Source organism: Battus philenor, unplaced genomic scaffold, assembly GCF_028537555.1.
Source record: "Battus philenor isolate CCGP_79_NKW_IND1 unplaced genomic scaffold, ilBatPhil1.0.hap1 SCAF_27, whole genome shotgun sequence".
Taxonomy (NCBI): domain Eukaryota; kingdom Metazoa; phylum Arthropoda; class Insecta; order Lepidoptera; family Papilionidae; genus Battus; species Battus philenor.
The window spans coordinates 1,831,853-1,859,624 of record NW_027181690.1 but is presented as its reverse complement, the minus strand read 5'-3'; the positions used below and the strand labels follow the sequence as shown (position 1 = coordinate 1,859,624).

The 27,772-nt window shown below is 31.9% G+C and overlaps 1 protein-coding gene across 1 annotated transcript in view; it reads left to right on the top strand.

The window, feature by feature from the left end:
- Window positions 1-1,750: 1,750 nt before the first annotated feature.
- The window catches only part of Neto (Neuropilin and tolloid-like), a 99,249-nt gene continuing 73,227 nt past the window's right edge, over window positions 1,751-27,772 (top strand). The window contains exon 1 of the mRNA XM_068769072.1: window positions 1,751-1,971. The gene's annotated coding sequence lies outside the window, so the exon portion shown is untranslated. The remainder of the gene's footprint in view (window positions 1,972-27,772) is intronic.

Genomic DNA, 27,772 nt, shown 5'->3' with positions numbered 1-27,772 from the left:
ATTATTTTCCCACTAGAAATAAAAAGAAACTTACTCTTTTCCAGGATCCAAGAATTTAACAAAGGCTTTCCAGAGTTTTCACAGCGAACTCTCATGTCGTTGTTTCTGTCCATAGACGCCCACTGCAAGTCATAGAAGGCCTACCCCAAAAGTTATCTATGGGGGGATATACCATAATCACATCTTGGCAGGTGAGTTGGCGATCACATTGTGATAGTATTGTACGCAGAGAACGTTGCTGCCCATCCTCTGGAAACCTGTCCGTGAGCATTGGCAATCCTATATAAATAATACATAAAGTGTGATATATAAGATAGTATCTCATATGTATGTTATATATGTAATTATAAATAACTATGTAAAATTAACTTTTATAAAATAAATAGTTTTCACAAATTTACTTATTGATTTATTCATATCACAGAATCATTCCACTCGAAATATTTTAGATTTATCTATTCATAAGAACATACCTTATACCTTAATGAAAATTAAAAATAATACAAATATGTCCATCCGTTCTCTAGTTTTGTGCTTATATAAACATTTGACGGATATTGTATATTAAATATTATATATCTATGATACCAGCCCATGCTTAACCCTACATACCACATACCAAACAACCTACAGCTTATAAGCGCAGCCATGTGCCAAAAAAAACGAATAAGTCCATCCGTTCTGTCTGTGAGTAGTTGCAATCCCATATAATTAATACACAATATGTGAATTATATAAGATTTTCCCGGGAATCGAACCCACGACTTACGATCGTAAGTTTCAGTTCTCTACCGCTCGGCTACCACTGCTATCACTCCCGTGTAATACATTACAATTATTACGTAGCAAATTTACAACCTTTATCAAGCAAATATATAATAAAAACTATTTTTTATAAATATTTTTAAGTTACAATAACGCATGGAAAGTAATGAATCTAATAAGCTCGGATAATTTGTAGCCATTTCTCTTCATCTTATATATTTTAATTACAATCATAATAACTACTTGGCAGTTAAGTTTCACTTTAAATATGCCAATCAACACATTCATTAATTTTCCGGCAGCTACGTTTCACTTTAAATATGCTATGCTAATCAATTTATTTAATTACCGCTTGGCAGTTAAGTTATACTTTAAACATGCAATGAATAAATTCATTAATTTCCTGGCAGCTATGTTTCACTTTAAATATGCCAGTAAAACTATTCAATTACCGTTTGGCAGGTAAGTTATATTTTAAATATGCCAATGAATATATTCAATAATTTTCTGGCAGCTACGTTTCACTTTAAATATGCCAATCAAATTATTTAAATACCGCTTGGCAGGTAAGTTTCAATTTAAATCCCAATCATTGCACATTACGTTTATTTAAAGCTGTTAGTATTTTGTAGTCCATATATGTTGGACCTCAACAAGAAAGACGTAAGATTTTCGGTATGGAACTAACCTAATTTCTGCCTATTTATTGTAAATAGAACCTACTCTTTATGTGTATAGAGTCGCAATTAAAACGCACTGTAACGCGTGAAAGGAAAACTGAAGTCTAGTTCGCGTTACCATTATAAATATCTTACGACATTCCAATCATTTTGTGTCGCCTGTCTCACTGCTGCATTCAGAAAATTTCTGAAGGCGCTAGAGAGGAACAGATGACGGCTGTCTCGCTCGTTTAGTTTTCAGTGGCGTATTTTCAGAGTCCGGTTTCAGTCGCGACCGAACCGTTGATGCGGTGAGACGTCTGTCCGTGTCACGTGCACGAGTTTTAGGCGCCGTAAACAATCGAAATATTATCCTTAACTGGATTTGGGTTGCGTGCAACGTTCGTGTATTGGATAGACAACATTGCAGTGAGTGCCAGATGTGAGATAAATATAACTTGATTTTATTTTGGTCGGGGACATTTGTGCCTATTGGACGTTTTAAATTATATGTGATTCGATCAAAATTACTGGAGTTAACCACAAGGTACGGTACCATATATGTAATATCTGAAAAATTACACTCACTGACGTATATATAGGAACACAAGAATATATTTTAATGTACACATAATTTATAAAATTGGTTGAATAGAATAATTTAATTCAATTATCTTTTAAACACTAAATTAAAAGCAAATGAAAAATATTATATTTATTAAAACCAATACTTTTTCTTACAAACTAAGACCACTACGAAATTTATTCACGTTATATATATATATATATATGTATATTTTGATATATCATCTTCTAAAGATGCTTATACATGTCTAAATATTGTAAAGTTGTAATTATATTTAATGAGTTATAAAAACTTTTTGGATAACTTTCTTTGTAAAACTCTTAAAACTATAAAAAAAATTATAAAAAATTTTGAAAACCGAAATGATCTAGTTCGTTTCTACAAGACTAAACAATAATTCCTTTGATGTTTTCACATTGCTTTGAAGATACGCTTCCACGTTCAGGAAAATATCACTTTTAAAGGTGACTGAAGTTAAGTGTTGTAATGATTTAGCGGTGTCTTCATATAGAGGAACATTCTGAATAATTTCAAATCAAATGGGCATCGTATTCGATCCTGGTTACTGCAACGATTTGATTATTAAAAAGCGTAAATATTAAACCAAGAATTATTTCAATATGTAGTGCGTAGAATATTCTAGAAGAGCAACGAAACCAAAGAGATAGGATCCACTGATGTAATTCACTTTATCTCCTAAATTTTTCACTATCTTCGGTATATCACTGCATTAATATATTTCTTATTAAAGTTTGACTTGACTGTTAAAATCAGAAATAAATAAATCCGCAGAAGAAACAAGATATTCGACATAGCTTGAAGATTTGTTCGTCTGAAATTGGTGAGGCATATTGTTCGTGCAACTGATGGCCTTTGGGATTGAATGATTTTCGTGTGGCGACCATATGTCAGTAGACGCGACGTGAGTAGGTCGCCCATTAAGTGGCGACATAGATAAGGTGTGCGAAGCTGTTAAATGCTGGATGGATGGTCTTGCCCCATCCACTGCCACAGCTACTGCATACAGGTTTAACTATGTTGTCGGTCTGCCTGGTGGGGAATCTACCCAAATCGCATCGACCTCGTGGTCACCACATGAAAGCCTTTCGGTTTCAATAACCGAGCTATATACCCCGCCTACTGCCACTTTAGTAGAGCAATTCTTCGATTTATAACTTTGATTCTTCGGAACTCCTCATTTATGATTCGACAGATTTGCAGTAATAAACAATATCTGTTACATTGTTTTACCTACCCAATGTTAAGTTATTTATTATACACTAAAATTTAGTTTGAATTTATTATTAGAATATTGGATTCTAAGTATTCTATTCTTCACTATTTTTCGCTATTCTTCTCCATCGTTTATGATTCGACAAATTTGCAGTAATAAACAATATCTGTTACATTGATAAACCCAATGTTACGTTATTCATTATACACTAAAATTTATTTTGTTTTTATCATTAGTCTATTGGATTCTAAATATTCTATTCTTCACTGTTTTTCGCTACTCTTCTCCGTCGTTTATGATTCGACAGATTTGCAGTAATAAACAATATCTGTTACATTGTTTTACCTACCCAATGTTAAGTTATTTATTATACACTAAAATTTAGTTTGTTTTTATCATTAGTCTATTGGATTCTAAGTATTCTATTCTTCACTGTTTTTCGCTATTCTTCTCCATCGTTTATGATTCGACAGATTTGCAATAATAAACAATATCTGTTACATTGTTTTACCTACCCAATGTTACGTTATTTATTATACACTAAAATTTAGTTTGAATATGTCATTAGACTATTGGATTTCTAAGTATTACATTCTTCACTGTTTTTCGCTATTCTTCTCCATCGTTTATGATTTGACAGATTTGCAATAATAAACAATATCTGTTACATTGTTTTACCTACCCAATGTTACGTTATTTATTATACACTAAAATTTAGTTTGAATATATCATTAGACTTGAATTCTAAGTATTCTATTCTTCACTGTTTTTCGCTATTCTTCTTCATTCTGAAGCATCTTTGTCAAAGTCGTCATCCCATTATTTTTGATTATCGTCGTTTGATTCTTCTCACGTTCTTTTAATTTAGGTTTCACTAGGCGACTAATCTATTCTGTATATTTTATTTTTAGAATTACTCCACTATTTGCACTGTTCTTTTGCTATTGTACTATAAGATAAATTCCATATTTACTAATTATTTATTCATGTTTTCTCATTTCATTGGTTCCTTATATATCTCGTTTTGTTTATACTCGGAGTATTGCTGCAAGATAGAACTAGAACTGAAGAGATCTGCAAAAGAATCAAGTTCACCTAAGTAGATCCAAGAATTGCTTATCGGAAGTGGGGTGTTTGGGATGATAGATTCTCTAGTGTCGACCACGAGCTGGTGGACCAAGCGCCGGTAGGCTTCACACTAGATGAACAAGCCCCAGACATCATAGTGACATTTGGGGGAGGCTTTATTATTGCAGTTAACGTCTATCAGATGATAATGATAATATCTGTAAGGTATCTTTAGAATTTCAGACGTTTCTCAGTGACGTGAAGTGATTAGGCGTTAAAAGTAGTCCAAACTGGATGTAGGATGTAGTTTATCTTAAAAAATTCGCGGTCTTTTGCCTCCACGTGGACTAGTCAATCAAGGTTATGGAACCAGAAATAAATATATCAAAGAAAATTTACGCGGTCACGAAATAAAGGCATAATTAAAGAACAAACGACAAGAGACCTAGTTTCTATCTAAAGGAACGGGATCGTAACAAAGTTTTTGTTCTGGAAAGCTCGACGGTTCGATGATTGAAAACGGGCCCTTTATGCAAATAAAAATCTTGGAGAGGTGAACAGGGACAGGCAGCGAAAACAAAAGTGACTGAATAGTATTGTGCCTAAAATAATCCTGCCTATTCACGACGGTTTTTTTTCGTTTATTGTTATTTATTTTATTTTATTCATTGTTTTCAATTCACAAAGGGATAGGCTGTATCCGAAATACACGAACGGGTTGGCCTTATTGTTATTCGTCAAATTATTTTGTAGGTAATATTTTTTATGTCAATCAAAATTATTTCGTTCTAATTCATGATTAAAATACAACAAATAGTACACAGGATGATATGAAGGTGTAAAGTTTTAAACGCATAAATATTTATTTATGGTATATATATCGAAAATAAATAGTTTGAAATGAAATCATATTTTTATTTGCGTAAATGATTAAAAGTTTATTACAATTTTATAAACATAAGTATTACATGTTTAGCCAGTATCGGCGTGCTAAAGTAACTAGGTATTACATCTGTTTTAAAACAATTCTACTTATATCTACTAACTTATATTACGTATTTATTCTATTTTATATCATATAAAAATTCTTAACAGTATAGTAGCATTTATTTACGAATTATATACTGAAATTATCTAAAAATAGCTTTTGTGGTAGTTTCCTTATATGCAGTGGTATTTTATTACATATAATAATGGATGTCATACATAGCAGTTTTTCTTTTATTGGGATGTTCTACCAGATGGCTTCACTAATGCTGTGATATATCTCTCTCTCAATATGGGATTTTGAATTTGTTTAGTAAAATAACTAGAATATTTGACTACAAATGCTCATATTTGATATATATAATATAATGTAAGTTCCAGCTAATGTAAGCAATTTGTATTTCCTAAATATAAGCTTACAAGATTCTAAGGGTCCACGCCACAGACTGTTCTGTTACAGAACGTAATGATTATATGGGAACGAAAATAAGCTTTTTGTCAAATGAGCCATTTATCTAATCAACATGTATATATAAAAATATTCCGTAATACCCTTGGTCACTTCCTAACTTGAAAGTTTACGGATTACAATGATCCTTTTTATAACGTTTCGAATAATTTAAAAATGTTTCTTTTGAAAAATTAAATATAAAATTGCACTGAAAATTGAATTTCATAAAGTTTAATGATTATTGAAATTTTTAGCATTTGTTATGAACTTCACGGCAATTCATTCACTGCAGATTTATATTGTAGTTTGAGCAATTGTATCGGGCAGTATTGATCAAAAATATATTTATTTCATATTAATAAACAAAGTGATATTGCATTTGATGTGTACAAAGTTATGCTGCTAGTCGATCCAGGCTTTTACAGCTTCATCGGTTTGAGGAAACAGGAGGTCCGGGGTCTAAAAAATTACTCAGGGTGATGATACCCCAGTTACAATGAAGATGCATACACGTGGAGGAACTATACCCGTGTAGGTGTATATTGTAGTGAATGAGGTATAATGTAATTTCAGCGAAGTGTGGATACATAACACGTTCACTGCAGCTTGAGGCCGATTCAGCCTCATGGTAGACTTTGCACTGGTGCGGCGCGTAAAACTCGTGTTTTCTCTCTAGTGCGGCGGCTGTTTACACACAACCGAAACATGAGGCAGAAAATGCCTCAACCGCACTACTAGGAAGTTCAGCTTGAGGCTGATTCGGCCTCAGCCGCACCAGCTGAAAGTTCTTCAAAATTGGGCCCGCAGTGAACGTGATAAAGTGTACACTGTGAAATATGTTACATTAGTTATTTTTTTTAATGGATTGGGATATTCCAATAACTTCGGTCGGTATAGTAGACATCGCCGCAACCGGCTGTTTTTTGCTCTTTTACTTGGTTAGTATCTATTCTCAATTCCTCGACTTTTTTGATTTAATTATTTATATATTTACTTTACGTTACTTTATTATATCATTGTTTCATTATTAACTTTTTTATTATTATTTTATTTGTTTGTCATTAATTTAATTTCTTCAGATATCGATAAAAATTATTAATTGTATGAATTATGGAATAAGAATATATATATATATATATATATATATATATATATATATATATATATATATATATATATATTTATATAACGTGCAGAAACTAGATTAAATTCAAGATAAATATTTATTTTTCATTTTTATTGATTGTGGTTGGTCCACACAGTAGAGAGCCTTCCTTCGTCTCTTGGCTCGAGGTCTACTCAAAAATCTTTCGGAACGGCTGTCGTGGATGTGCCCAGCACTGCCACTTGAGATGGGCAATTGTTCTAGCTACATTAGTGACTTTATTCTTCTGTAAATCTGATTTTTTAATCGATCTTGCATGAAGCTTCTAGCATAGCTGTTAACATTGCTAGATATGATCAGCAAAATATCATTGTTGCGCTTTTGGAGGAGTACGAGTAAGTTCTTTTCCAAAGTGATCACCTGTCAGCTGATGTTATGATGATGATAATGATTTTTATTCATTTACTTTTATATGCAATAAAGAATACTTTATATATCGTAAGTTATATTTGACAATAATTAACTTGCAATCTTAATATTATATTTCATGCATCTGACTTATATAATAATTTCTCCAGGATTTTCCTATAGTTTATAAATCTCTATGCATCACGCAGTCGTTGACTTGTTGTGAATATTGGTTTCACACACTGACCTAAATCCCTGCTCTAGTCTATTGATATATTACCATACTTAATTAAACTCGACTAAAACAGTTCATCTATCTTAAAATAAAAAAAATATATAATGATTTCATATATATAAAAGTTAAATTTTAACATACTTATATTTAGATCGAAATTTTAATTAAACCTTTTATAATGTTTAAATAATTAAATATATTGTTATTCTTTCGAATAGGCTTTGTTTTATTTATTTACACAGTTTTGTACACTATAGACTATATAAAAAAAAGAAACAATTCATACGGTACAAGAGGCGGTCTTATTGCTCGAGGCGATCTCTACCAGACAACCTTTGAATGGAGATGAGAGACATGAAGGAGAGCGCAGTTTATAATGTACATAATGAACGAAAGCGCACTTAAGGGTGTAATTATATACAAATACATACATTTATACACACACACACACATATATACAAACATACTTGTACAAGTATATATACATATATATACTTATAGGCTTTGTTAGGACAAGATATTTATGTAACGAACATTTAAATATGTATTTACACATAGTGTTATTGATTTCAATTTTCTCTGTATATACTACTGCTGAACTCTCTCACTCTTTCTTGTTGACATTTATTATTCCTATCTGAGGGTGGGGTCTGTCTTCTTCGTTTTCCGCTTTCACTTCGTTCCATCCGATGTTTCATGAACTACTACTAATAATAGTATATATACTATTAATATACTACTGCTGAGCGAAAAAATTAGTTCTACACAGAAGAAACTGATAAGAAACTTTATGGTTCCTCTCATATACATGGTTTTATTTATTTTCCACGTTCTCCCAGCCAGGTGAAGGACAGGGATGTTTCATTTCAGCTAAATAGGTTTTCAGATTTTTTAATTTTTATTTACGTACCCCAACGTTTCTTCTTTCACAATATCTTTTAAGCCTTCCTTTTGTCTTTCACGTGTTCTATCTCTTCTTATTCGTAAATCTTCTTCCATACATCGCCTTTCTTCTATCATTTACATATATTCGCAAGTGTCAGTCTTCTACCACTGGGCTTCCAGTACTTATTAGTAATGTATGTGTTACTGATCTGATCTTAAAGAATTGAATCAGATAAATATTTAAAATATATTAAACTTCGTATTTTATATTTAATTTTCACAATGTATATATCTATTTTTACTTACTACATTTAAAGTGAGATAACATTTACATCTATTGCGAATTATTTGGGAATGTCCACAATTTACTTAAGTAATGGTCCCCATTTAAATATCGACAAGGCATTACAGCACCACTGGGATTGCTTATTGTTTACAGCATCTAAACAAAGAGATGGCGGTTTACAACGAGATACGGTGGTAGTTGAAGATTTCGTTCGGCCTATTATTAAAGGAGGCTTTTGTTTCTGTGTTTCATAATTAAGGCTTTTTTAAATTCACACTTTAAGCTCTGATAGGACCAATATTTTTGGTTATTAAATAATAAACTAAAGTCCTGGGTTTAATAATCGAAATATGTATATTTTTAATTTTGTATAATTAAACAAATATTACTATGAAACAAGACAGTTATTAAAAACAATGTGTTAGTGAATATTATTTCTTAAAAAGTTAAACGATAAAATCTTATGATTAATTTGAAATACATTAGATTAATCGTTATGTAGCCCTATGAATCAACAGCTTATTAATAAAAATGAAAAAAAAATGGTAAAACATAATTAAAATTACATTATTAAAACAGAGAATAAGTAAATAATTATGACCATAATTAAAACTACATGAAGTTAAATTTCAATTTTTCATATAAAATTCATATTATGTTTTCTCGTTTATGCGCGATGCGTGGGTTGTATATTTTTTTAATGTTAGTTATAGAGCCTATTTATATATTGTATCTGTTCATAATTTTATTAAGTTAATGTTTAGATAGCTTGCACAGTAACAGGTATGTTTACGTCTGCAATAGACAAAACTTAATTTTGTACTTTGTTAAATTATTTTATTATCACATTTTATACATATAGTCAATTTTAGACTGTTTTGCTATAGCCACGATATTTTAAATAAATATTTAAATAGATAGATAGTGTAAATATTAGATGTCTAAAAATATAGTCAGATTGCAAGAAGGAAAGAAAAAAATAATATGCAAAGAAGAAAATTTATAAATAGGTTTTAATGTAGTCACTGTATTTCTTCTTAAAGATTTCCATGAGGACTGATCTTGTTTCTACCCGTATGCAGCAACTTCCAGTGACCCTATGTCGTCAGTCTACCTAGCTAACCACGAACCGGTTACACGATGTGCCCCGCTGACTGCCACTTTGAACGAGCAATACTTACGAGCAATTCTTCATCGAGGACCTTGGGAATATGAGTATAACTCGCTGAATGTTTTTGATGAGGGTTTATGTTTGTTTATTTATTTCATAAATACATACAAGTTTATTATGACAACGAAAGGAGTGGAGTATTTCAGTAGTCAAATAGGGGACGTTCATAGTGTATTTACAAGGCACCGTTTATATATATATATATATATATATATATGTTTAATGGAATCAGGCGTTATTTTGCGGAAGTCCATCCTAAGTAAGAGAAATACCAATATTTAGCCACTTCCGCACATGCAGTGGTAGTCGTGCAACAAAGTGCACCGCCCGCCAGCCCGTTTATAAATGCGCATGCGGCAAACAATGCGAATTACACAACCACCACTGTTAAAACACTCAACACGTGTTTCACCCCTCCACGGGGCATCTTCAGGAGTTATGTTACACCGATTACCGTCAAACGCAGAGTCTCACACTCTGTGTTGCATGCGGAAGTGGCTAAATATTGGTCCTTTTCTTACTTATGTATATGTGTAAAATATTTTTTTATTTTCATTACATTTATATTAATTAAACGTTTTATATAAATTAAATTTAAATTACTACGGTATATTTAAAATAATATAAATCTGTCATTTATCAAGCTTGTCCCTCGGGTTACTCCTTTTGGACCCTGACGGTCTCAGAGGAGAAGACCACAAACATCCACGTCCACACGACTGCGGTTACGGAAGGGTCCGAACTCGTCAACCAAGATCCGCTGCTCCGAGTTCCATAGCGGATATTTCGAAAAAGTTTAAAATTGTTTATTTAAAATTATATACGAAGAATGGTCGAAAAAAAATTTAGCGGAAAATTTTTAAATGAATAATAAAAAAATGATTATTAAATTATCATTAAAATAGTGTAACGTTGCATGTTAGTGTTCCATATGTATAAATAAATAAATAAAAGAAACATTATATAATTTCTTATACATTAAATATTTTAATACTAGACGGTACAATTAATATTTTAATACTTGACGGTATACGGTACATCTCAAGTGGCGTGGGGTTGTGGAAGCATGCTATTTGTTTGGCGAACCTTTATAACAGACATTCCAATGCACCATTCCTACACCTTTTTTAAATAATTGTTTATTTTCTTGTTGAGTTCGTTTTTCTTATACTTTACCACACCCTGGACAGCGACCTGCTTGGAAGCGAATACATCATTACGTAGGTATATCTTCTATGAAATCACGTACACTTAAGTAAGCCTTAACATCATACGCTGTTTGATATTTTATTTTTAATCTTGGAATAGAAGTTGTATAAACAATATGAGGCCTATGTCGTGGGTGATTTGTAGTGGCGTAGCATTGGAATCGAAAGGTTCTCCAGTGTTGGTAGACGCAGTGTATTAGGCTCCCCTCTATTCAGATCAGAGTTCCCCAAATTTTTTTGTATCGTAGACCTCTAGCCATGTTTTTCCGTGTTGGGTAGACTCCCTACTTACCTGATATTGATTCCCTGTAATTTTATAACTGTAGTGAAGTTTAGTGTTGAAAACTTAAAGTAAAAATATATGTTAATTTAAACATTTATTAATTGAATTTAAATTATAACTACTCAAAATAAAATTTTGTATCTGTTATGTAAAATATACGTAACATTAAATAAACTATAATTAAAATAACATAAGCCATATTTTTTTTACTTCATAGGTACTTTTATAAATAATGTAAATGTTTTAGTATGATGTAAGTAAATAGGTACTATCAGTGAGATCCACTATCGTGGACCCCCATTTTCATTTCATGGATCCCCAAATTTTTTTTCGCTGACGTAGACCCCTTGCAGGTTGTCATAGACCCCTTGAGGTTGATATAGACCACTTTGGGAATCACTGATTTAGTTCGACGACATAGTTAAAGATGCACAATGCAGGCATCGCAGGGACGGTCATCGCAGTGATCTTTGGGCGGAAGATTATGCCTTGCAGTGGGCGTCCATTGCATAAGAAGAAGAAACATTATGAGAAATCCTATTGTGAAAGCGTACCTTGCAATAGAATATAATGTATATTTGTTAATTCTACGAAATAGAGTATATGTCAAAATTTGTTACAGTTTCAGGTATTTTTTTTTTCTCTCGTTCCACTATGATTTTAAGGCACTTTGATTTAACTAAGTTTTCCGGTATAGTTTAATTTATTTTTGTTCTTTCGCCGATAATAATAGCTATTCTATCTAATACCATTTTCTTTCTTTCTTCACAATTTCTTTTAATTCTTACTTTTCATCGTGCTAATTTATTTTATTTATTATAATTCTTTACATTTTCTTTTAAAATTCTCTTTCGATTTGTCTTTAAAAGCATTTATTTATAATTGTAAATTTTAAATATATCTTCTTTTCATACCACAAAACCTAAAAGACCTAAATTTTAATTTATTTCTATTTCCTTCCTTTAATAAAATTTTTGCATATTTCAAGGAAGTGTGGCGGTATCTTGCGTCCCTCATCAAGGAGGCGATACTGCCACTGTCTATTTTGACTGACAATTCTATTTCCATTCTCATGTCGCAAAATACGTGAAATGTTCCAGGTATTAATGTTGTATATATTACACTTTTTCAAATCGGTAATGTTGTGGGCGAATATTACATACAATACAACACATGCATAAAAATTGAAATACAGAAATGTTACAAGATGTTATAAAGAAATGGAGTAATCATACTGTGACAGATATAAAAAGATAAAACGATAAAATAAAAAGGAAATTATAATATAACAAAATGCTAATATGAAAACTGTAAAATAACAATCCAAGAATGAATAACAATAGAAGATATTGTGACAGACAAAATAAGAATGATTAAGAGCTACTAAGAAGGATATAAGAAGATATAATAAAAAAACAATATCAATAAATGATTAAGTAAAAACCTTCCCTGTGAACTCAAGACAGGCATTCTACGAGTGACACCCAATAGTGGGAGGTGATTAAATAAAATACATACACGTATTGAAAAGAATTGAAGCAAGTTATAAAGGAACCATACCATACCGTTATATATATACAATCTGATTATTAGAACATTGCAATATTAATATCAACTGCATTATCATTACAACTCTAAGACATCCACAAAGCCTTATCTGTAGACTTTATATAGGACAGGTTCAAAGAGGCATTCTTACATGGATTTCGTGTATGTTTTCTATCAATTCAGTTTATATATAATTCATTCATAAATTTAAAGTATTTAAACTATTAATTACTATATTTACTCTAAGGTAAGATTCAGACAGAGTAAATGTATAGTGACTCAAGTGTGATAAAACAGATTTAATTACATTAAAATTAAATCCGGTTATATGCAGTTTTAAGACAAGTATGGCGGTTGGACGGTAGCCAAGTCAATGTTAATTCAAGGATTTTCATTTAATTTAATAACGATGCTTTGTAATCGTATGCCTTTCAACTTGAATGGCAAGTAGATACACAACTTGTTAAGTAACTAGTGCTTTAGTAGCTTGATTGAGTAAGCTTCACGGCTATGCTTTGATAAAACTTGAAACATTAATTTCTGTATGTTGTCATTTTTTCTACTTCAGGATGATGGTTTCGGTTTTTTATTTTAATATTATAGTAATAGGAAATTAATGTTCAAATATAAAGTGACTTTAAAATTATCAGTAAATAACTTAAGTTTTTAACGGCTTTGAAATCTATTTACACATAAACTATATACTCGCTACGCTGCTACGAGAGTTCTACGTGACGTCTACGGCAAAGTTTTTTTTTGTTGTCCCGCAATATCACTAAGAGCTACGCACTTACAATAGAAAACGAAATACGCCAACTGACGCATTACGCAAATCACATCTGCTTATACGGATTTTTATAAAGCCAAAACCTGCGAAGGGTTACGTATTTACCTGAACAAAATGTTTCAGGCTCAAGTTATATTATGTTATTTTTATTTATAGATATTTCGGAAAAATATAGGAAAACCTTTCTAGTAATTCATCAAAATGATTGACCAGTGAAAAGCGGTATTTAAGACAATTCGAAAGGAGTAGGCGATTGCTATTTTGATGCAGTTCGGAGAACTTTGTAAAGCTAATATTTCAAGTTAAAATAAGGACATGTAATTGTATTATAAAGGCTACTATTATCGTGTATATATGATTCAATTCATTCATTACATTGAATCGTATTTAATAATAGTTTAATATTAACGGTAGTGGACAATTATTCCTTTTCCGTTACTCACGAGCTTACAACATATTCCTGAAGATTTTTTTTTGTGTCGACTACAATATTATTAATACAGTAATATAACAATTCATTTCAAAGCCATATAAACCTTTAAATCCCGTTCATAATTATAGGATTTTACGTCTTCTTTAGTGTAATAATAAATGTATAATAAAATGTATTATCATACCATATATACGTGCTTACAAATGACTTACTAATTTTATAAAGTTTAGAGTAAGGTTAAATATATATATATTCTTTTTTCAAACCATACCAACTGCAAGGCATATTCCCTCACTTAATTGCTACCATAGTTATTCTTGCATTGTTCGCATCAAGCGACTTCCTGAGGTCTTGATAATGTTATCAGTTCACGTAGTGGACGGTCCATCTATGTTGGATCTATCGGATCGTAGTAACCTCTGAGAGTAAGAAAAGGACCAATATTTAGCCACTTCCACACATGCAGTGGTAGTCGTGCAACAAAGTGAACCGCCCGCCAGCCCGCTGATAAATGCGCATGCGGCAAATAATGCGAATTACACAACTGCCACCGTTAAATCGCTCAACACGTGTTTCACCCCTCCACAGGGCAATCTTCAGGAGTTATGTTACACCGATTAGTGCCAAACACAGAGTCACAATTATGTCAGACTTAGGATGTCCACTACTGGGAATATGCCTCCCTCTTCGATTACTAAGAGATACGGCGTGCTTCCAGTGTCAAAATATATGTACATATAATTCAATTTAAAAACATATCAGTTACAATAACAAAAAAAACACACTTTTTACACCGATTAGTGCCAAACGCAGAGTACATACGAACGTTGCTGAGGCTAAATATTTGTCCTTTTCTTACTTAGGATGGAATTCCGCAAAATAACGACTGATTCTATTAAAAAAAACCTCTGAGAGCTTTCCGTTGTAAAGACCATCCGTTGCAGGTACGATGTGCACCGCCTACAGCGATTTTAGACGAACAATTCTTATAGCTACGTGACTTTGGTTCTTGACTCCATGTTTCTTGTTTTATCTTAGAGTAAGCTCCGAGAACAGTCCAGTCTATAGTCGAGTTTTAGGTAAACAATTTGTTTTAGCCTCTCGTGTTTAGATAACAAATTTAACGTTTCATGTTTCAACAAACAATCTTGTGTAACTATTTTTTATAAATCTCTATGCATCACGCAGTCGTTGACTTGTTGTGAATATTGGTTTCACACACTGACCTAAATCCCCGCTCTAGTCTATTGATATATTACCATACTTAATTAAACTTGACTAAAACAGTTTATCAATCTTTAAATAAAAAAATATATAGTGAATTCATATATATAAAAGTTAAATATTAACTTACTTATATTTAGATCGAAAATTTATTAATTAAACCTTTTATAATGTTCAAACAATTAAATAAATTGTTATTCTTTCGAATAGGCTTTATGTTATTTATTTACACAGTTTTGTACACTATAGATTATATACAAAAAGAAACAATTCATATTGTACAAGAGGCGGTTTTATCGTTCGAGGCGATCTCTACCAGACAACCTTTGGATGGAGATGAGAGACATGAAGGAGAGCACAGTTAAGGGTGTACGTATATACAAATACATACATTTCTACGGACATATATATACAAACATACCTGTACAAGTATATATGCATATGTATACCTATAGGCTTTGTTAGGACAAGATATTTATGTAACGTACATTTAAATATATTACACATAGCATTATTGATCTCAATTTTCTCTGAATACTACTGCTAAGTTCTCTCTCTCTCTCTAGTTGACATTTATGATTTCCATCTGATGGTGGGGTCTGCCTTCTTCGTTTTCCACTTTCACTTCGTTCCATCCGACGTTTCATTTACTACTAATAATAGTATATATACTATTAATATACTACGGCTGAGCGAAAAAAAATATTCTATACAGAAGAACCTGATAAGAAATTCGATGGTTCCTATTTTATACATGTTTTTATTTATTTTACTCGTTCTCCCAGCCAGGTAATGTAAAGGGACGTTACATTTTAGTTGAAAAGGTTTTTAGATTTTTTATTTTTATTTACGTACTCGTTTCTTCTTTCACAATATCTTTTTTGCCTTCCTTTTGTCTTTCACGTGTTCTATCTCTTCTTATTCGTAAATCTTCTTCCATACATCACCTTTCTTCTATCATTTACATATATTCGCAAGTATCAGTCTTCTACCACTGGACTTCCAGTACTTATTAGTAATGTATGTGTTATTGATCTGATATTAAAGAGTTGAATCGTATAAATATTTTCACTATATTTAAGTTAGTATTTCATATTTAATTTTCACAATATGTATATCTATTTTCACCTACTACATTTAAAGTGAAATAACATTTACATCTATTGCGAATTATTTGGGAATGTCCACAATTTACTTAAGTAATGGTCCCCATTTAAATATCGACAAGGCATTACGGTACCACTGGGATTGCTTATTGTTTACAGCATCTAAACAAAGAGATGGCGGTTTACAACGAGATACGGTGGTAGTTGAAGATTTCGTTCGGCCTATTATTAAAGGAGGCTTTTGTTTCTGTGTTTCATAATTAAGGCTTTTTTTATTTCACACTTTAAGCTCTGATAGGATTAATATTTTTGGTAATTGAATAATAAACTAAAGTCCGGGGTTTAATAATCGACATATGTATATTTTTTCTTTTGTATAATTAAACATGTACATATAATAAATGTAAATATAAAAGTAAGTAAATATTTTTTCTTAAAAATAGTTAAAAGATAAAATCTTATGATTAATTTGAAATACATTAGACTGTTAGTTACGTATCCCTTTGAATCTACAGCTTATTATTAAAAACGTAAAAAACGGTAATATGAATTAAAATAATATTATTAAAACAGAGAATAAGTTAATAATTATGACCAAATATAAACATTTAAAACACATACATTTAAAACAACATGATGTTACATTTCAATTTTGTATGAATATTATATTTTCTCGTTTACGCGCGATGCGTGGGTTATATATTTTTAAATGTTAGTTATAGAACCTTTTTATATATTGTTTCTGTTCATAATTTTATTAAGTTAATGTTTAGATAGTACTTGCACAGTAACAGGTATGTTTACGTCTAGAATAGACAAAACTTAATTTTGTACTTTTGTTAAATTATTTTATTAACAAATTTTATATATGTAGTCAATTTGAGACTGTATTGCAATAGCGACGATATTTGAAATAAATAAGAAAAGGACCAATATTTAGCCACTTTGTTTGCCGCATACGCATGTATCAGCAGGCAGGCGGGCGGTGCATTTTGATGCATGACTACCACTGCATGTGTGGAAGTGGCTAAATATTGGTCCTTTTCTTACTTAGAATGGATTTCCGCAACGTAGCGCTTGATTCCATTAAATATTTGAAATAAATAATTAAATAGATAGTGTAAAAATTAGATGTCTAAAAATATAGTCAGATTGCAGGAAGGAAAGAAAAGAATAATATGCAAAGAAGGAACTTTATAAATAGATTTTAATGTAGTCACTGTATTTCTTCTTAAAGATTTCCATGATGACTGATCTTGCTTCTGCCCTTATGCAGCAACTTCCAGTGACTCTATGTCGTCAGTCTACCTCTCTACTTAGGGGGGGGGGGGGGGTAACCACGAACCGGTTACACGATGTGCCCCGCTGACCGCCACTTTGAACGAGCAATACTTGAGATCTACATCGAGGACCTTGGAAAGTATGAGCATAGCTCTCTTAATGTTTTGTATTAGGGTTTATGTTTGTTTATTAATTTCATAAATACATACAAGTTCATTATGACAACGAAAGGGGACGCTAAAGTATTTCAGTAGTCAAATAGGGGACGATCATAGTGCATATATATATATATATGTTTAATGGAATCAGGCGTTATGTTGCGGAAGTCCATCTTAAGTAAAAGAAAAACCAATATTTAGCCACTTCCGCACATGCAGTGATAGTCGTGCAACAAAGTGCACCGCCCGCCAGCCCGCTGATAAATGCGCATGCGGCAAACAATGCGAATTACACAACTGCCACCGTTAAATCACTCAACACGTGTTTCACCCCTCCACGGGGCATCTTCAGGAGTTATGTTACACCGATGACTGTCGAGTCGAAGAGTCTCACACTCTCTGTTGCATGTGCGGAAGTGGCTAAATATTGGTCCTTTTCTTACTTATATATATATATGTGTGTGTGTGTGTAAATTAATTTTTTTTTTCATTATATTTATATTAATTAAACGTTTTATATAAATTAAATTTAAATTACTATTGTATAGTATTTAAAATAATCAGAATCTGTCATTTATCAATCTTGACCCTCGGGTTACTCCTTTTGGTCCCTGACGGTCTCAGAGGAGAATACCACAGACATCCACGGCTACACGACTGCGGTTACGGAAGGGTTCGAACTCGTCAACCAAGATCCGCTGCTCCGAGTTCCACACCGGATATTTCGCGAGGGTTTAAAATTCTTTATTTAAAATTATATACGAAGAATGGTCAAAAAAAAACTTAGCGGAACCTTTTTAAATGAATAATAAAAAAATGATTATTTAATTATCATTAAATTAGTGTAACGTTGCATGTTAGTGTTCCATGTGTATAAATAAATAAATAAAAATATATAAATAAAAGAAACATTATATAATTTATAATACAGTAAATATTTTAATATTTGACGGTACACGGTACATCTCAAGTGGCTTGAGGTTGTGGAAACACGCTATGGCGAACCTTTATAACAAACATTGCAATGCGCCACTCCTACACCTTTTTTAACACGTTCACTGCGGGTCCAATTTTGAAGAACTTTCAGCTGGTGCGGCTGAGGTCGAATCAGCCTCAAGCTGAACTTCCTAGTAGTGCGGTTGAGGCCTTTTCTGCCTCATGTTCATCAATATTTTTTTACAATATTGAGTCAATGCTTTGCAGACAAAGAAAGCTATATTTTTCTTTGACATACCTCATACGGTTGAGTGTAAACAGCCGTCGCACTAGAGAGAAAACACGAGTTTTATGCGCCGCACCAGTGCAAAGTCTATCATGAGGCTGAATCGACCTCAAGCCGCAGTGAACGTGTTAAAAAATAATTGTTTATTTTATTGTTGAGTTCGTTGTTTTTCTTATACCTTACCACACCCTGGGCAGCGATCTGCTTGGAGACGAACACATAACTCCGTAGGTATATCTTCTATAAAGTCACTTACAATTTAGTAACCCTTAACATCATACGCTGTTTGATATCTTATTTTTAATCTTGGAATAGAAGTTTTATAAACAATATGAGGCCTTTGTTGTGGGTGATTTGTAGTCGCGTAGCATTGGAATCGAAAGGTTCTCCAGTGTTGGTAGACGCGGTGTATTAGGTTCCTCTCTATTTAGATCAGAGTTCCCCAATTTTTTTTGTGTCGTAGACCCCTTGCCATGTTTTTCTGTGTTGGGTACACCCTCTACTTACCTGATATTGATTTCCTGTAAATTTCTAACTGTAGTGAAGTTTAGTGTTAAAAACTTAAAGTAAAAACACATGTTAATTTATACATTTATTAATTGAATTTAAATTAAAACTACTCAAAATAAAATTTTGTATCTGTTATGTAAAATATACGTAACATATTAATAATTTTTTACTTCATAGGTACTTTTATGAATAATGTAAATGTTTTAATATTATAAGATAGTATGATGTAAGTAAATAGGTACTATCAGTGTATGTGTTGAGATCCACTATCGTGGACCCCCATTTTCATTTCATGGACCCCCAAATTTTTTTTCGCTGACGTAGACCCCTTGCAGGTTGTCATAGACCCCTAGGGGTCGATATAGACCACTTTGGGAATCACTGATTTAGTTCGACGACGTAGTTAAAGATGCAGGATGCAGGCAGCCCAGGGACGATCATCGCAGTGATCTTTGGGCGGAAGATTATGCCTTGCAGTGGGCGTCCATTGCACAAGAAGAAGAAACATTATGAGAAATCCTATTGTGAAAGCGTACCTTGCAATAGAATATAATGTATATTTGTAATCTCTACAAAATAGAGTATAAGTCAAATTTTGTTACAGTTTCAGGTATTTTTTTTCTCTTGTTCCACTTAAATTTTTTGAGACAAGCACTTTGATTTCACTAAGTTTTACGGTATAGTTTCATTTATTTTTGTTCTTTCGCCCATAATAATAGCTATTCTATCTAATACTATTTTCTTTCTTCCTTCACAATTTCTTCTCATTGTTTTTATTTATATATCTTCTAAGTATCACCTTTCATCGTGTTAATTTATTTTATTTAATATACTTCTTTACATTTTCTTTTAAAATTCTCATTCGATATTTCTTTAAAAGCATTTATTTACAATTGTAAATTTTGAATATGTCTTCACAGAAATTTTTATACCTTTTTATTGCTTTGCCAAACCTTATTTTTTATTTATTTTTATTTCCTTCTTTTTATATTATTTTTGCATATTTCGAGTAAGTGTGGCGGTATCCTGCGTCCCTTATCAGGGAGGCGATACTGCCACTGTCCATTTTGACTCACAATTCTATTTCTGTTTAGATTCCGCAAAATACAAGAAATGTTTCAGATATTAATGTTGTATTTATTACACTTTTTCGAATCGGTAATGTTGTGGGCGAATAATACGTATAATACAATACATGCTTAAAAATATAAAAATAAAAACGTTACAAAATGTTATACAGAAATGGAGTAAAAATACTGTGATAGACATAAGATAAAACGATAAAATTAGAAGGAAATTATAATATAACAAAATGCTAAAATGAAAAATGTAAAATAACAATCTAAGAATCAATAACAATAGAAGATATTGTGACAGATAAAAGAAGAATGAGTACACAGAATGAGAACATGTGAACATATAAATAAATGATTAAGTAAAAACCTTCCCTGTGAACTCAAGACAGGCGTTGTACGAGTGGCCCCCAATAGTGGGAGCCGATTAAATAAAATACATAAACGTATTGAAAAGAACTGAAGTATGTTGTAAAGGAACCATACCATACCGTTATATATACAATCTGATTATTACAACATTGCAATATAAATATCAACAGCATTATCATTACAGCTCTAAGACATCCACAAAGCCTTATCTGTAGACTTTATATAGGACAGGTTCAAAGATGCATATTAACATGAATATTGTGTATATTTTCTAACAATTCAGATTATTTATAATTTATTCATAGTTTTAAAGTATTTAAACTATAAATTATTATTTTTCCTCTAAGGTAAGATTCAGACAGAGTAAATATATAGTGACTCGAGTGTGATAAAACAGATTTAATTACATTAAAATGAGATTCGGTTATTTGCAGTTTTAAGACAAGTATGGCGGTTGGACGGTAGCCAAGTGAATATAAATTCAAGGATTTTCATTTAATTTAATAATAATGCTTTGTAATCGTATGCCTTTCAACTTGAATGGCAAGTAGATACACAACTTGTTAAGTAACTAGTGCTTTAGTAGCTTGAAACATTAATTTCTGTACGTGGTCATTTTTTCTACATCAGGATGATGGTTTCGGTTTTTTATTTTAATATTATAATAATAGGAAATTAATGTTTAAATATAAAGTGACGTTAAAGTAATCAGTAAATAACTTAAGTTTTTAACGGCTTTGAAATCTATTTACACATAAACTATATACTCGCTACGCTGCTACGAAAGTGCTACGCGACGTCTACGGCAAAGTTTTTTTTTTGTTGTCCCGCAATATCACTAAGAGCTACGCACTTACAATAGAAAACGAAATACGCCAACTGACGCATTACGCAAATCACATCTGCTTATACGGATTTTTATAAAGCCAAAACCTGCGAAGGGTTACGTATTTACCTGAACAAAATGTTTCAGGCTCAAGTTATATTATGTTATTTTTATTTATATCGATATATCGGGAAAATATATGAAAACCTTTCTAGAAATTCATCAAAATGATTGACCAATGAAAAGCGATATTTAAGACAATCCGAAAGGTGTAGGCGATTGCTATTTGGATGCAGTTCGGAGAACTTTGTAAAGCTAATATTTCAAATAAGTGTCAAGGATAATAATTAAAATTAAGGACATGCTATTGTACTTTAAAGGCTACTATTATCATGTATATATATGCTTTAATTATATTTCATTAAAGCGTATTTAATAATATTGTAATATTAACGGTAGTGGACAATTATTCCTTGCCCGTTACTTAGCTTACAACATATTCATGAAGGTTTTTTTGGTGTCGACTACAATATTATTAATACAGTAATATAACAATTAATTTCAAAGCTATATAACTTTTTAAATCCCATTCATTTTTAAAGGATTTTACATCTTCTTTAATTTAAAAATAAATGTATAATAAAATGTATTATAATTAATACCATATGTACGTGTTTACAAATGACTTACTAATTTTATAGTCTAGAGTAAGGTTAAATATATATATATTCTTTTTTCAAACGATACCAACTCCAAGGCATATGCCCCTACTTAATTGCTACCATAATTGGTCTTGCATTGTCCGCATCAAGCGACTTCCTGAGATCTTGATAATGTTATCAGTTCATGTAGTGGAGGGTCTATCTATGTTGGATCTATCAGATCGTAGTAACCTCTGAGAGTAAGAAAAGGATCAATATTTAGCCACTTCCGCACATGCAGTGGTAGTCGTGCACCAAAGTGCACCGCCCGTTAGTCCGCTGATAAATGCGTATGCGGCAAACGGGTTAAATCGCTCAACACGTGTTTCACCCCTCCACGGGGAATCTTCAGGAGTCATGTTACACCGATTAGTGCCAAACACAGAGTACACACGAACATTATTGAGCACGCGCACTTTGTTGCACGACTACCACTGCATGTGAGGAAGTGGCTAAATATTGGTTCTTTTCTTACTTAGGATGGACTTCTGCAAAATAACGACTGATTCCATTAAAAAAAAACCTCTGAGAGCTTTCCGTTCCAAAGACCGTCCGTTGCATGTGCAATGTGCCCCGCCTACAGCGATTTTAGACGAGCAATTCTTATAGCTACGTGACTTTGGTTCTTGACTCCATGTTTCTTGTTTTACCTTAGAGTAAGCTCCGAGAACAGTCCAGTCTATAGTCGAGTTTTAGGTAAACAATTTGTTTTAGCCTCTCGTGTTTAGATAACAAATTCAATATTTCATGTTTCGACAAACAATCTTGTGTAACTATTTATTTATTTAATATTTTTCATTGTACATGCTAGGATACGTTTAAAAGTTTTATAATAATATACAAAAAAGTACAATGGGCGGTCTTATCACAAAAGACAATCTCTTTCAGACAACCATAATATGGAAAAGGTTAACGTGTCTTTTTGGGGGTTGGATACAAAGGGTTATAAAATGAACGGGATCACGAGGTACCAGAGTAAGAGGCAGTTCTACTGCCAGATGGGCTGATGAGATCGTGGCTGCGGCGCGTGCCTCCAAATTGTTAAAGATAGAGAAAAATGGAAAGCTTTGGAGGAGGCTTTTCAGGCCCCTGAGGGGTTCATATAAACTTAGTACAAAATTATCATTTAAAATTACTAATTTTATGTTATTTGTATGGAATGAAATAAAGCTTTATTATTATTATAACATGCATATATATGTAAACAACAAATAGTTATAATAAATAAGGTATAATATATATAAGATATAACTATGTATTGCGGTGAAGAGCATAATTTCAGTTCTTAAAAGTCATTACGTATGGTAAGGACAGACAGAAGTTGATTCGTATAGAATTCGATTTAATAATAGTTTCTATCTAACTCAAATTAATTTCTATCAACATTTACTTACGAAACTTATATTGCTGGATTTCAATAACTTTAATGAACTTTCTGATTCTGCTGACCTTTGTGCCAAACTGTTCTAATCTCCTTTAGTGGGTAACCGCAAAATCGAATCATGGAAGCCTCATTTAGATGACAGCAAAGTTAATATATACATCTGTAAAGTGGCAATATTACAGAAGAACATAGAAAGGTGAAAACATAAACTGTGTTACCGGCTGAATTAACATCGTAAAGGCTTTGTTGTTATACTTTTTAAAATTTTAGGACAAATAAACAACCCTATAAAAAACATAATAACAAATATCAAAGCCGTTGTATATAATACATTCGTGTTCGAATGCAAAAACTATACAAATGAATATTATCAGACAAACAACAATAAATATCTTCCAAGCCGGTTCGTCACCGTGGAGGACAACAACCAAAACCCTCTAAAGAAAAAAAAATCGAAATACAAAAACCCATACCCAGGTCATGTAAGAAATTCTATGTATCAGCAAAACGGCAGATCCAAGTTAGACACGAACAGCACAAAGAGAAATCTGGACTTCCTTGGAGAAGGTCTTCACACGCAGAGGAGTTATTGTAGATCAGAGAAACAAGTTAGTAAAACAAGAAATTCATAACTCTGTTACATTTATTTATACAAGAAATTAAAAGGCTTTATTATTATTGTCATTATATAATACATAAATAATTTAATAGAATCAGGCGTTACCTTGCGGAAGTCCAACCTAAGTAAGAAAAGGACCAATATTTAGCCACTTCCGCACATGCAGTGGTAGTCGTGCAACAAAGTGCATCGCCCGCCAGCCCGCTGATAAATGCGTATGCGGCAAACAATGCGAATTACACAACTGCAACCGTCAAATCACTCAACACGTGTTTTATCCCTCCACGGGGCATTTTCAGGAGTTATGTTACACCGATTAGTGCCAAATATATCAATAACATATATACACATATATGTGTATACAATATTTAGTTTTAAGTGTTAAATCATTGAAGGTGTGAACGTATAGTTCATTCCAAATCAATTAATGTATGTACATCTTATTTAAAATATAATATGGTTTCAGAAATAATAAATAATGTTATGACAAGGTTGTAAAAGTATTTTTAAAATTCGAATTACTAAATATGAAAATTAATTATTGTTATTACCGCCAGAAGTTAACAGCATTTCTAATTTAACGAGAAACGAATTTATTTAACATATTTCAGATTTATTATTTTATCAAATCTTAAAAGGTAACAATTGACCTTTTTCCATCCCTTTGAAGCTTTTATACAACCCTTTTTTTTCTATCAGACAGCAAAACACACGGATTCACGACATCCGTACACAGTTGATATTCCTAAGTAAGAAAAGGACCAATATTTAGCCACTTCCGCACATGCAGTGGTAGTCTGACAGAGACAAAAACACAGATGATGATCCTGAAGATGCCCCGTGGAGGGGTGAAACACGTGTTGAGTAATTTGGCGGTGGCGGTTGTGTGATTCGCATTGTTTGCCGCATACGCATTTATCAGCGGGGTGGCGGGCGGTGCACTTTATTGCACGACTACCACTGCATGTGCGGAAGTGGCTAAATATTGGCCCATTTCTTACTTAGGATGGACTTCCGCGAGGTAACGCCTGATTCCATTAAATATTTGATATTCCTTCCACCCGCACTAGGCGTTTTACTAATACTTTTATAGTGCGAACAGCTAAAGAGTGAAACAACTTACTGAAGTCATTGTTTCCAGACAATTATAACCTAGGAGTATAAAAGACAAAAGTGAATAGGTTTCTTAGCAAGCATGTAGTATTGTAGTCATCGCTTAACATCAGGCGAGACAGAGGGTAAATTCTTCGCCTATAAAAGATTAAAAAAACCACTTTGTGTAGTGATGAACTTAATGCCTCTTACTAATTAAGAGCAATCATAATTGGTGATGTTTAAGGGGTGAAGGGGGCTATGGCATGATGAAGATGATGGTGAAGCAAAATAAATTTAAACAATATATTACATGTAGTGTATATTGAACTCGCAACTAACTACAATTAAATTATTATATAATGTTAAGCGGAAAATAATCTTATTACATATACTTATGATAAATACGAGAAAATTTAATTGGGGCGTATCCTTCAGTACATTATTTTATGCTCACATTTGTTTGAAGTAGTCTTCAATCTCTCTTTACGTTTTCTCATTAACAAAATATTTATCAAATTAGCAGAATGTTAATAACAATATTAAATTATAGTAGCGCAAATAAAAATTAAAAGAAATATAAGTATTTAAATTTATTTAAGTAAGCAAATAAGTAAATGTATTTATTTAGCAAATAAGCATTTATATTTATTTAAAAATCTAACTTTATTGAAAAAACATTATTTTTTAAATGTTTGGATTTCTTAAATCATTTATTTTACTTTATATATCTATGTAATATCAATATAACGCCAGTATATAATAAATAAAATTAAATAATTTTATTTATTTAACTATTTTGTAGAAGTAAAAATAAAACGACATAAAATTTATGTAATTATTACACATAATTCCCTGAGAGATGATGATTCGCAAAACATTTTTAAAAACATTTTATTTATACGCTAACTAAATATCTTATATGACAAAATAATGACAAACGCATGATAAGTACAAGATATAAAAATAAAATCGTAAACCGAAAATTTCGTCTTCAAAAACATTACATAGGTCTGAATGTATGTATATATAATAAAGTTTTCCGAGATATGTTGAACCTTTCTTTCCTTAGTTTTAAATCTAAAATTAAGTGTATTATAAAATAAATCTTTATAGCATATACGAGTTCATACTTGATCAAAACATTTGGAACTTAATTTAATGACTCATTTACATAGTTGATATTATAAAGCAGCAACTGTTGAGAGTCTTGTCGACTCTTCTCAGCAGATCATGATTCAGAGCTGGTGGTAGTGTGGATTCTTTATTAAAATTCACATATTAGTAATCTATCTTTATATTTTAGAAAAACACAAATTGTTATAAAACATAAATTTGCGTTGACAAGTAAAACAATTATAAATAATTGACGATACCACAAGTGCTCTTAAATAACTGCATAAATAAAGATCTGCAAAAAATTAAATAAGAAAAAAATAGGGATCTACTTATTTATATATATATATATATATATATATACACATAGGTATCTATATATATATATAATACATATTTTTATTAGCGTTTTAAGTAAGGCAATCAATTCTTCAAAAGAATGATTGAATGGTTTTACTCTCTTTGAACTAAATTGTCCTAATAACTGTGTTAGAAGTTGACCTCTGTATGAAAGCCTTTCCAGTTTTTATGCCCGGTGCCATTTGCAGCGGTCGCCGGATATCCGGTCCGCCCGACTACGTAACGGAATACGTAAAACGTTCCCGAAATGAAACCTACTCCACTCTGAATGCCGATAGATAGTAACGCTTTGTAGAAATTCTGGATTTTTTTTTGTCCCTTGATTACCTTTTATAATGATGATCTACTTTTTTTTTATTCCGTGTATAATGGAACGTTTGAATAATCAAACCTGGGAGTTTTATTACACAGGCTTCACTGCCAGTATGATGGCACGTTACTTTGTAGTTGCTCATAAAAGTTGGTTGGTGGGGCATCTCGCACCGGCGCGAGACCGGCTTCTCTACGTAGACCGGCAACTAAGTTGTTAATTTTTTTTTAAATATCCTTTATCGAGGTTTCATTGCAATATATTTATATCTTTATATGTGTATTCATATATAATAACAAATTTATTTGTTAATAATTTT